This window comes from Melozone crissalis, unplaced genomic scaffold (assembly GCF_028551555.1).
Source record: "Melozone crissalis strain CALT ecotype California unplaced genomic scaffold, PUWL_Pcris_2 ptg000034l_1, whole genome shotgun sequence".
NCBI lineage: Eukaryota > Metazoa > Chordata > Aves > Passeriformes > Passerellidae > Melozone > Melozone crissalis.
Window position 1 is genome coordinate 18,134,128 of NW_026535812.1, and position 13,463 is coordinate 18,147,590.

At 44.0% G+C, this 13,463-nt stretch overlaps 1 protein-coding gene across 5 annotated transcripts in view; it reads left to right on the forward strand.

Annotated features, from left to right (window-relative positions):
• Positions 1–13,463, forward strand: part of MCF2L2 (MCF.2 cell line derived transforming sequence-like 2) — a 148,491-nt gene that overhangs the window by 80,173 nt on the left and 54,855 nt on the right. The window lies entirely within an intron of this gene.

Here is a 13,463-nt window from a genome sequence, read left to right on the forward strand (position 1 = left end):
AGCGGCCGTTGGGCCCAACGGCTGAGGGGCGCGAGGCGCCGGCAGCCCGCGGCGGCCGTTAGCGCCAGGGCCCTGAGGGCACCCGGGCTGGGCGGGACGGACACACGGACACATGGTCACACGGACACACGCACCGACACACGGACACACGGACTCTGCATGTGTGCCCGCACCTTCGGGCACCCGAGCTAGGGGGACACACGGACTGACACACGGACACACAGACTCTGCATGTGTGCCCGCACCCGAGCTACTGGGACACACGGACTGACACACAGATACACAGAAACATGGGCTCTTCCCAGCCCGCACCTTCGGGCACCCGAGTTACCGGGACACACGGACAGACACACAGACTCACTGGCTCTCCCGTTAGGCACCCCCGCCACAGGTACACCTCTCGACACCACTCACAGCGCTACTGTCTCTGCTACCGGCCAGAGTTTAAGTGAAGAATCCAAAGCACAAAAAGCCACCCAAGTTCAGCCTTCTTACCCTGCACGTTAAAATTTGGTTCTTGTAGCCAGAGTTGTCTCTGCTGTATAATAAACAAGAGCAGCCTGAAGTAGCAACTACTTGTTCATCCCATAAAAAGCCAAAAATAGTGTTCAAGCAAGAAGTGTAGGACGAGCACCATAAGGAATGATATCCCACGAACTAAGCGCTTGTTGCATGGAAACAACCCCAGAAGCAAAAGAACACAAGCTATCACTTTCAAGTCAGAAGTTATGTGCAACACAAATATTTTGAGACTGTTTTAGCCATCTGAAGTCTTGCAACCAGAATAGCATGATGAGAACACAACAGAGTATACAGTGATAAGAATACCTGGGGCAATTTTGTGGTGCTCCAAGAAGGGGACCAGCTGCTCAAAATGGAAACCATGCATTGGTGTACCCGAGGATTGCAGATTGTAATGCATAACAGAAAAGCTGTATGGGCAGTTTGGTGAATAAAAGTCAGTCAGCGCTTTTTATAGTATCAGTTTAAACCCTTTTTATTTTGGAAACATGAAGTTAAACAATGCACCTCAGAGTTATAAACTCAGCAACTTTACAATAGAACACTATTGCAAAGCTTACTCCTGTTTCAGATGAAGCGTAGGGATGCAGACAAGCTGGAGTGTTATAGAAATCCCAACTTTTGGTGGTTCCTTTTGAAGGAGTAGGTTTGAAACTATACCAGGGAGTCAGGTTGTTCACTGCCATAATGATAAATCTTAAAGCAGAGGACTGAAAGCAAAGGGAGCACAAGACAATCTATTTAACCACCTGAAGCAAAGTTTACCTTGGTAAACACAGGGATACTCATCACCAAATAAAACTTTTTTAGATTACACTTGGATAAGAAGTTTGGGAAACAGTCTGCAATCGCCAAAGCCATCTGGTAAAAGGAGACAACAGTCAACACCACAGATAAAAAGGACATGGTCACTGCAAGCTTGCAGTGAAACTAACCTACATGACAGTTATTCCCCACTAGGGAAAAAACGAGTCTCCAGAAAAAAACCAAAACCACCAACAACACTCAAACCAAACCCACACACCCACCAAAAAAAAAAATCCACCACAAAACACATCATGGAAATAGCTTTAAATATGGAGCAGGTAGCAAGGGACAAGAGGCATGGGTAGGCTCAATTTTCTGCTCCCTAGCACCCTTTCCTGAAGTCAGAGATGCTGGAAAGAGAACATAAACTTTTCCTATGAGGAAAAAAAAAGCCATAAAATTAACTGGCTAAGGGCTGGAACAGTCTGGTTGTCATTTCCTTGTTCTAGCTCAGTGGAATTAGATGAACCATTAGTAAACAAATTTGTTCAGAATTCTCCTCAGGAAAATACCTCTCAGGTAATACTTTAAAATGCAACTATAGATATGCAATACTGATGAAATTTAAGAAGGTCTATACCTACTTGCCCATCTCCCTCCAAAAAAGCATGGAGATGTGCACTGAAGGTAGAAATGCACAAGTAGAGTCTCTTTGATTGTCAGAAATTTTTATAATCCATTTACAAGACCCAGCCTTTGGACTTAGTCATGTTGTCCTTCCCTTAACTGGTAAAGAGGTTGAGACACCACAGGTGCTATTTGCTGCTACTCAAATTTCATCATTCCAGGAAAAGAAAGCAATCTAACTCATCAATGTACTCTCCCTAGCAAGAGGAAACACCATGGAACAGAGATAAAACTGTGCTTGACAGTCATTTTTCTGACCATAATTAAGATTATTAAGTTTTTCCTCTTGTTGTGCATTTTCTTGTTTGTGGTTTGAAAGCTGTTAGGTCCACTCTAACACTGGAGAAAGATTGTAAGAACCACGGATCCATAAACAGTTCCTGTAACTGCCTTTCTTTCTGGCAGATTTAAGATTAGAACTGCCTGTGGTATTTCCCCCAGCTGCAAGTGCTGCAGGCTTTTGCTATCTTGTAGCAGTCCAGTCTTTGCTAAAGGAGTTTGTTATTTAACCTTTCAATACTTCCACAGGCATGACTCATTGTAGCAACTGTTCACTGTTCTGTGTTTTGCATCTGGAGTATATTCTAGGGTGAAAGAGGAGCTGGCATAGTTTGACTTGCAAACTCAATAGTTTGTAGAGTGACCACTATGGAAAAGCAAATCCTTAGGGACCTACTTTGACTTTTGAAAAAGTCAGTATGAAATTTATTTCAGGATAGAAGTAGAACAGTTTTGGAATGTCAACTGAGGAGAGACAGACAAGACACATCCTAAGGACACCCTGGACATGAGACACCAGAGGCACAGACCCTCACAGGAAGAACCGCGAAGAGACAATGTTTACACAAAGACACCCAATGTGGAGATTTTTTTCCAACTAACACCACCCTGATAAAAACCAAAACCCATGAGACCAACTAAGACTGCCCAGAGAGAACATCTCAAAACTCTCAGCTACAAATTTTGTCATGTGGTACCATATGCAAGCTGGGCTTCAATACACCACATCCTGGCATGACATGCATTTTAGGACAAAGATCATAATGTATAGTTATTTTTCACTCTTCCCACCTAGGACAGAAGATTAGTTCAGGTCACAAGTGGCTTTGCCAGGATATACCTGGAAACACTCTTCTAACTAGAACCATTTTTTACAATCAACCTGTAACAGCTGGCCCTTTCATATCAGCAACTCTTGGTTAAAGTTCAGAAGACCTCAACTGTTACCTAGCTCCAAATAGAATTAATCTGAAGAGCTGCTGCTTTCTATGTCCATGTTTTGTCCTTGGCTTTTGGAGACAGCCTCACAGTAACTCTGCCCTCTCATCCTTACCAGATCAACTTTCCACAGCTTGCAACAGCTCTGGAGTTTATATAGTTGCTCAATAATCCAAATTCAGCTCCTCCCATCCTCTTACTCTCCAAAAGCAACCTGCTGGACCCTGAAGGAAATATCAGAAAGTGGCTAATTGAGGTCAGGCTGTGCCTAACCTAAGTGCACAATAGGACTCAAGGGTTTTCTTTTGTAGAACCAGATGTAACTTTGTATCGAATGCTTTCAATCTTTGCAATTCTGAGGCTACTGCCAGGCTCTGGTACCACAGAAACTTTGAAGCCCTAGGTCTGGCTTTTGCTTTAAGGTCAGGATAGTTCTGCCACACGAGCTACTCCATATCAGCTTGTTTGACATTGGAGTGGGTGCCCAGCTTAGAAGGCACATTGTAGAGATGTGTTTCAGCTCCTGTTTCAGCTGCACTCCATCCTGCTTGCTCCATCCTGATGTGAGATGTGACATGAGAGGTCCTCTAAGCTGCAACTCCACTTCCACAGCACTAAAGGAATGTGCCCAGCCACAGAGGTGACAGAGGCAGATATGTTGCAGTTAAAGCTGCATGGGCCAAGATTATCACTGCCTGGCTTTAAATTCAGAGAGATGTGTCAAGCCTAGTGTAAGGATGTAATCCTGAAAAGAGTGTGTTGGATTTTCTTGAAGCTTTCAAAATCTGTTTAGAAAGGGGCTATGTTATGTTTCAGAGTTTTATTTGTGAAGTAGAATTCAAAACCGTTTTTGCTGTGTTTGAAGCAATTTAAACAGTTATAATTCCTGTGAAATTGGACTCTCCCATCTCTAGTATTGATTATGTACTGTTTACAGCCAAAGTCCAAAGGAAATCTAGTCACGTTCACTAATCAAATAAGCCATAAAAACACAAGTTTATCAAGATTTTTCATTATGTTGAGTAATTGAAGATGATGAAAGTACACGTCTAAGTTAATGGGGGCAAAGCCTGAATGGACTTTGCTGCTTACAGCTTTAGCTACAAGATTATGTAACCCAGGTTCCTCTGATGGTTTTTCTGTTGTCTTCACAAGTCATCTTATCTGTCATCTCTTCCCAGGCCTATGTCCTCCTCCTTCACTTCCCATTTTTAAAAACTTCTTCTAGATTAAGCATTTATATATTAATCTTCAGGTTCTTCTTTTATGTGAGCTGTGCCACAAAATGAAGAACAGTTCCTGGCACTTCTGGGACTTCCTGCCATAGTGACAGATGGTCACATTAGGAAAAAAAGATGCAGTAAGTTGCTTAGCTAAGGCTGCCTTCCTACATGGCTTGCAAGCACCAGGATGAAAAGTCACAAACAGCCTGCAAAGAAAATAATTTCAAAAATGTAAAGACTTCCCCTGTTACACCTTGTTCTGTCCAAATCGCTGAGAAATGGAAGCCAATTCAGACAAGTATTTAGGAAAACATGGTCACAATGGCAATGGAATTAACATCAAAAAAAACCAGTCCTGTGCTCCAAAGATCTGTGAAAAGTTTAGGATCAGGTCCCAGATGTTGCATCAATAAGGAACATAATGCAGCAATGACTGACAGTAGCTTTGCAAATTTTGTTTCAAGAACATATAATCCATCTTCTGTAACTTCCAATGCAGGCTTCACCTGCAAGCTCTTGAGTTTGCCTGCAGCTCCTACTCAGGGTACAGTTTCCTGGGATGGTACAGCAGCATTCTTACATCTCCTTGTGTATGTGTTGAGGACTTCTCAGGTTGAACAGACACCTGACTTTCCATGAAGGCAAACATCCAACACTTTCCAAAACACAAACTCCTTAAATGATCCTGAAATTGCTCGGTCAAGAGGAATCCCCTTATTAAAAACAATGGGCATTGAAGCACAGCACTTTGTCCAGGGAAGTTCTGTATCAGAATAACTACAACACTACCTAGAAAAATTAGCTTTTGAAGCTGTGCCCAATTGCTGATTCTCACTGATGGCTAAAATTTGCAAGGGCTGAGCAATGTTGGCAGAGAAATTAAAAGGATGGCAAAGCTTTAGATGGCAATTGAGTAAAGCAGTTCAATTCCTTCAGGGCTGGAAGGAGAAACAGGTTGTAAATGCTCAGCGCTGCCAGGAAGCAGCTAATTGCCAATAGAAATTTCATTTCTACAGAGGTTTTGCACTTACTGTAACTATTGGGTGGAAAAAAAGAGAATTATTTCTTCTAATTTTCCACTATTGAGTGAAAAAAGAGAAATGATTTCCCCTAAAATGAGTTGACTTCCCAGCTGCTACAAGCCAAGGTAAATGGAGACATCTGCCAGAAATGACAGATTTGCCTTCTTAAATGGCCTTTATCAAGATCAGTTGTCCAAAACAGCCACTATGGGGATGGCAGGAGAGGAGCAGGACCACATCTTTCAAGCATCAGTCTACATTAGCCTGCAGTTCTTAGTTGTTTTAACCTCCCATATCCACTGCAGACTCTTCCCCATACAAGCTAGAAAGAAGGACAGCATTTTCCAGAAAGAGTCTCCAAAACATGAGTCATTTAGTTCAAGGGATTTTGCATAAAATGCACAAGCACCAACATGAATTTTTTTGCTTGACATGCAGCAGATGAGGTAAAAAAAGCCTGTTCTTTCACTGACAGTAAGGATAATATTCTGAAGTTTCTCTCTGTCAGTGACATGACTGAGGCCACATGTCCTCATGTTCTGAGAGGAGGGACTAAGTTAAGCACTCAACTTCCACACAGACAAGTCAGAACTCTTGAGACTCAGCTACATAGGGTGTAGTGGCACCTATTTCACAACCCACCACATCTGTTTTGGCAGCAGTGAGCTCTAATGATGCACTGAGTAGCAGTCTGAATGTAAGTAAGTTCACTTTCACAGTGCCAAAATTAAAAGACATGACTCTGGCACACATTCCTTTCTACTCCCATGCACCAAGAGAAAGAGGTAGCAAAGGGGTAGAGCACACTAACTGCAGCTGTTAATGTTACCCCATTACTATAGCCTCTGGAGAGTCACCTCCCTCTCCATCTAACAGTAGATCATTTCTGTTCATATTTGGAATCTTATCTGGAAGCTTCTGTGGTGGTTGAATGAATTTTCTGGTGATGATAATATCACTTACTCCCAGGATATTATAAACACAGCTTGCCTGCAAAAGTGAGCAAGGACCACAAGAGGCATTACAAAGGGCTCACCACTACTTTCTATCCCACACCAGTGTATCCACCTCTTTACAAAAGTGGATTGCAGACAATCTTGCAAGGACATCCCATTAAACATGGCACGCTTTGAGCTGAACATTGAAGAAAACTATTTTCCCCATACTAGAGAAAGTAATTGTGAAATATCAAGCGGTTAAGGGTCCAGTATAAAACTCAACACTGGAAGATAATAAATTAAAAATTCCCTAGTTAGGCATGAATACTGAATATCCCTGTTTCATAGCATGTTTCAGTTGAAGAGCTGCAACGTCAGGGCCCCACCTAATCAATAATTGTTTCAGGTGCCTGTTTTAAGTAAGCCCATTTAAATATTTATTTGCAGCTTGGTTTGGAGATGTTATTTCCTGCCTATTTTCCCCACAAACCCAAGGTGATTTCTGTTGCAGTCTGCAGGAACAGAAGATCAAGCTGAACAACTATCTGAAGCAGACTTTTTCCATGCTAACAGGCAAACTAAAAGAGGAAGTCAAGTTTCAGACTGACACAACTAACTGTGAGACTAGTTCAAGCTGCCTTTCTAAGAGCCTCTCAGAAATCTTTCTTTTGCCCAGTAAGAATACTTAAAAATAATGCAGTGACTCAGAAAGTGTGTGAAGGGCTTGTTTAAACCAAAGGCTAGCACCATTGTACCATGGCCATTTCTAGGTTTTAAGATTTTCATTTCAGAGTAAATATTCTCTTATCTGCTTCCCAGTCTATCCCTCTTCCTCAGACAATACTGTAGCCTATTAACCTAATTCAGCATCAGACTCCAAATGGATGTCCCACACTGCAGCAAGAGCTTGGATGTTGCATGGACCACTACAATGTAGGCACTGAGGCAGGAAGACAGACAAATTAGAATTTGTAAGTTCAGTTTTAGATTAGGATGCAGAGTGTTTTGTGCAAAATTATTGTGTTTTTCTCCTTTAGTTAGACCAGTGATGATAAAACATATTGAAATTAAAAATGTCAAATATGCTGGTTAACTTGAAGGGTGTGGGAGCTGGGGGGTTTTCTTAGTGCTCTATTAGATTAACTCTGTTTTGCACTGAAGTTAGCACAGACCCGAGGTGAACTCTTGAGTCCACATAGCAGAACACCATCCCATCAAGACTTCCCAAATCATCTCAGCTGCTCTCTTAAGCATGGCTCATTCAACTCAGCTAAGTCTCTTGCTGACTTACCATCCAGGCACCATTTATGCTCTATAGACAACTGAGCATGAGTCCTGCATCACTCTTTTCTGCTTCAAATCCTTCCCCAGACCTACAAGTAGAGCCCAGGGAGAGAAATCTTCAGGTTTGCTTATAACCTGCAAAGCACATCCACAAGAATTTGAGGAAACTGGGTTGCAGAACACTAGTGCTCATTCCCATCCTAAGATCCTTTCAGTAGAACCAACTAAAAACTCTTCATCAACCAGGAACATAGCTGGTTGTTAGGAAGGTATCCAGATCTGCAGTTTCAAGGCCATGTTTTCCCCACCACATGCACACACCCAGCAAGCACAAGGTCTAACACTACACTGAATCCACCATGCACTTATGCACACAGGTCTGGTAATTTAAACTATAGGATCAGCCTAGAAAGGAAGCTGCTCTGTGGAGAAAAACAATACTTCTATCAACATCTAAGGATGCACGTGCATATAAAATTAATTATAAAATATGAGCTTTCTGATTAATGATAATGAGGAAAAGAAGCTCTTTAAGATGACCCCTAATGGCTCATTCCCTCCCATGAATGCAGTGGAGCTGCCCCTACCACAACACTTCAGAGGCCTCCTCTTGAGATCATCAAGAGCAAATATTGCCCAAGCCACTCCATCTTCCTGTACACCCACAGACATACATGCACTTAAGAAGAGACAGTCATTGCCCCCTGTTCTTTGGCCCTGAACAGAGCCTGCTCTTGTTCATCCTCACCCCCTCCCATTCACTGCTGTGCATAGCTACCACCAGCACTTAAGCAGAAAGAGAGAAATGCTGTATTCTGCTCGAGGCTGAGGGAAGAGGAAGGTTGTGAATGACCCTGTCTGCTTCTCGCATAATCCCATCTAGTGGGTTGGCTTCTTTCATTCATAGAAAATGCATCTATTGGAAACAAGCAATCAGCCTGTCTGATCATCATTCATTTCTTGTTTACCATTTGTACTGCAGTTATTTTCTTGAGAGATTAATTACCATTTGGGGTAGCTCAGCAGTAATTTGATAAAACTCTGCAGATGCTGTGTAAATGTGAAGTTTATATATACTATACACACACACACATTTTCTATAAAAGCAGGAAGTACCAGTCATTCAAGATATACTAGCAGAAGTTAAAGAACTCACATTTTTAACTACTTTCAAATTAAAGTTACACAAACAGCACCTTAAATTCAACTAAAGAGTCACTCTAACTTGAGGCAAATCATTATCCAGAAATAGGAACACGTCAGACTGTTCATTTCTCCTAACTTCCAGCCTTCAATTCTGAAAGCATTCACAGTTTTCACAGAGCAAAGAATAGCCCGAAACAGTTGTAGCATTGAAACTGAAGAAAGAGGCACGAGAGATAGTTTGAGCAACCAAACTCCTAAACAAACAAGCACTATCCAAACCTGCAAGGTTCATGTTCTTCAATCTCTATTTGTATAAAAAATCCCACTTCTTGGGAAGGGGCTGTCAGTTAGGGGAGAAGGTTATATAAGCAAAGTTTGCTATTATAAGTGTACTTGAGGAGCTGGCCACCAAAAAAGACCAGAGTATAATGCTACACCACTGATTTAACACTTCTATGACATCTGGATTCACCTATCCAGCTATCCTTTTCCATTAGTTCAGTAGTGAAATGTTTCATTTCAATTATTTTGTATGGTTACATAAGTTTCAAGGTTCTCATGTGGTTTGCACATTTTAAAGTTTTCAAGACAGTCGAATATTTCACATAACAAACTGATAGTTCTTTGAAAATTTAAAAACAGATTCAATACTGAAGGCTTCTACTTGCATATTCGGGGTGTCCATGATTGCCTGAAGCCAGCCAGAAAGACGTAAGCATTTCAGATTTTAGGATAATGTGGATCGAGAACCATCAGCATATACAAAGGAGCTGCAGATTGGCTGGGATAATAGCGTTGCAAGGCTTTGTTTAAGCCTGTCTGGAAACGGGGTGGGATGAATTCCATTAGTCCTCTACTACTTCTGTGGGAACTAAGGAGAATTTTGGCTTTTATACAGCCTCTTCTGCAATGCAACAAGGGCAGGGATTGAACAGGAGATACTTGCCTGCTCTTCTTTGTTATTAAATATGGGGAGCGGAACGAGCACAGGCTCATGGCAGAAAAGCAAAGCAAAGCACCCCTCCTTCCCCACCCCATGCACTTGGGCTGAAAAGGAAAGCAAAGCACCCCTCCTTCCCCACCCCATGCACTTGGGAGGAACACAGAGCTGCAGCCGCTGAGGAACAGCATCCTGCGGTTCCAGATCACCACGGCTCAAGTGCCCTCCCTGAGAGCTGCTAGCAAGCAGCCACAACAAACCACAAAACGGAGGGCTAACCAAAGAGTTCCTCGAGATGCAAATCAGATAAGAAAAGCCAAACAAAGGAGCTGCTAAACATTCCCAGTGTGTTCAATAAGGAGTGAGATTTTTCCAACGTGACAGTCTTTGTAAATTAAATGAAGGAACTAGTGCATTTGCATTTAAGCAGAAGTGCTTGTCTCAGCTTAGGAGAAAGGGATAATAGATGACATTAGTCAATAACATCACGAGTAAAAGAATATTTTTACATATATAAAAATGCATGTCTGTTGTATATATGTGTGTATATACACATACACACTTCTTTGCAAGACTAATATAAGGCCAAGAATGTAACAAACTACCTAAAGCACCTGCATACACACAGCACCTGATGAGGAGCTGCTGTGAGGACAGTTTAGTGGAACCGAGTCAAGTAGAAATTACAAATGCAATTCAATGAGAGAACCACATGGACTGCAGAAGGAAGCTACAAAGATGGGACCAGAGGCTTGCAAGGCAGGGATGACTTAAGGATGACTCAAGAAGGAGAAGCAAAGATGTCGCTAAAGAAGCCTGACCATTCTAGAAAGTTGAACTTGGAGAACAATGCACTAGAAAGCCAGTATTTGTAGTTACCACAGGACTTTACTCAGGGCTAGCTGACAAAGCAGCTGGAACCTCAGCAAACAATTAGTCGTAGGTATGGTACCTTTGCCGCGCTTATTGCCCACTAGAAGGCTCCCTACTAAAAATGTAGTGACTAAATATGTTACTGGAAAGTCAGGAAAGTTACAAGGAAGAAAGCACTTTGTGTGAAAGCACTTTGTGTGGTTTTAACAGTAAAACACATGGATTGCACAGTCTGGTGCACAGTGCAAAGTTAAACACTAAGCATCCTTTAGTTAACTAAGTCAAGTAGCAGAAAGTTCATCCTTCCTCTGTTTCATATTCCTTACAAAAACACAGCTAATCGAGCACTGAGGGCACAGAGAAAAATCCTGCTTTCACTTCTGACCAACCTGACAAGAGGTGGGCCATGCTGCTTTCCACAGGAATTTAAAGATAGTTATTACTGAGGTCTGCTGAATAGTGAGATAGCCTCACTTGAGATGTGCACATCCTGCGAAGCTAAGGAAGGTATCTCACTAAACTCTGCAAGTGCCATGTGGAAGGAAGAGCTGGTAGTGCAATGCTCATCCATCACAGTAGTGCAATGCTCATTCATCACGTTCTGGTTCCCTCCACCTCTTTCTGCCAGTCCCAATTCCCAGCCAGACCCACTGCAGTAACAGCAATGCCACAGGGAGCTTTCCCAACAACAAAACCCCCTCAGTACTTCTGTACTTCTAGCGATCAACATCTTCAAGGTAGAGGGTTACCTAGACAACTGCTCAGGTGCAGAGGGATAAAACCATGGCAGAGGCAATGCTCAGTACATCCTGGATGCTGTAACACTGTAGGTGCAGAGTGACACCAAACACATCAGCCACTGGCATTTCCAATGATAAGCCATGGCTTGCAGGGTTTTCCACATGCTTCTCCCTAATCTGTAGGTGAATTACCATTCCAAGCATCAGTACTCACTCCTCCAGTTTGGCCAGATGTCAGAGAGATTGTCCCAACTGCTGCTTTGGGCAGCAGGAGCAACCAGTTTGTTTCTCAATAATTTGGGATCTCAGAGAAAGCAGAAAGTGATACAGTTTTGTTTCACTCAGTGGAAGACAACCACTAAGTGAATTTATAAGCCGAAAAACAAGCAAACAATCTCCAAAACCCTTATCTGCAAAAAAAGCCCACATTTTTACTGCAATACTACATTTCTGTATATAATAGATGGTGGACTTCTATGAAACTAGTTCTGGGAAAAACAACCAGAAACTTCCATAATACCAGAACAACACACAGCTCTATGTGACAGTCCAGGCTTCTGGAGTACTGCTAGAATATTCCATAGCTGTTATCAACAGTGGCTGTCTCCTGCCCTATTCACCAAAAACCCCTTAGATTGCAGCTATTTTTCCTTTTAAAAAATAATCCGTTCCTTTTCTAGACCCTTTCCCTTTCACACTGCTAGAAGAAATGCAAGTATCGAGGAGAAGTGAGACAAGACAGCATCATACAAACCAGGGTTCAACAGCTGCCCTGGAAGTTTCAACCCTGCTGCTAAGAGATCCTCAGGCATGCGCCTGGGTGGTTCCGAGTTGAGGATGCTGCAGCACGTACCGAGTTCTGCGCTGCCTTGCCGAGTCAAGATAGTTACAGGGCTTCTTATCATTGTCTTGCACTCCATGTAGTTGCTCACATCGGCATCTCCCATCTCGGGTACTTCCAAGATCTTGCGCAGAAGCAGTTAACGAAGCTACTGTCCCCCCAAGAGCTCAGGTGTTTTCAGCGCTCCCCGCAGGGCGGATGAGGCTCTGCAGTTCTCCCTTTCCTGGGGTCCCGCCACCCCAGCCCGGCCGAACCCGCGGCTCTGCCCCGCGCCCACTTCCCGGCGCTGCAACAAGGGCATCCCCAGCTCTCCCGAAACCTTCGGAACCCAGGAGAACGGAACATACCGGGAAAGTCGCGGGCTGGAGGACACCCCGCTGTCCCCAGGGGATTTCCCCCGCTGGCTGTTGCCGCCTCCCGGCAGCCGCTCAGCCCCCAGCTCAGTGATGGAGATCCTCCCCACCGCGCCTTCCCCCGTGCCCCGGAGCACCCGCGGAGCCCGGGAGCGGCCTGGGAGGGGCGGCAGGCATGGAGCAGCTTCCAGCCACGCGGCTGCGGGCGCTCCTTCGGGGGAACAAAGGCGGGAGCCGGCGGGCCCGTCCCCGCACACCCCCCGCCGCCAGCCTCCCCCCTCCGGAGCTCCGCAGCTTGGCCAAGAGCACAGACAAAAAAAAAAAGATACTTTTTCTCCCCAAGCTTTGCTTCGCGCAAACACCCTTTTTGAAATCGTTCACTCTCCCTCTTTTCCCTAATGTGATTTCTCCTGCCGATTTTTCCTGCGGGGTGCCCGAGCACTGCTCGGGGCGGGGGCAGCTCCGTGCCCACGTTCCGCGCTCAGCAGGCGGGCGGCAGCCCCGGCGCTCTCGGGAGCGCGTCTCCGTGTTGCAACGCTGGGCTGCGCGGAGAAACTCCCAGCTGGATCTGCGAGTTTCTTATGTGGGAACAGTGGAAGAAGAAGAAAAAAAAATACCTACACTTTTCCTGCAGGAAAAAAAATAGTTTGGAGGAATAGGAAGCCGGGAGGGGCTGTTGGAACAAGGGGCGGGAGAAAACGGCGCGCCTTTGAATGGGTTGTTTCACCGCAATGCTCGAGCGACCGCGAGTTTTCCCTCCAAGGCTCAGGGCATGAGAAAGACCCTGAAAGGACCACAAAAAGCCTGAAAATTTTCTGGCTTTATTTTTTTTTTTAACATAATCGACTGCCAGACAATCAGAGGTTTGGGGAGAATCTGCTAAAATTTACGCAGAACAGACATCAAAACTACACTCAAGTTTGGGTCTC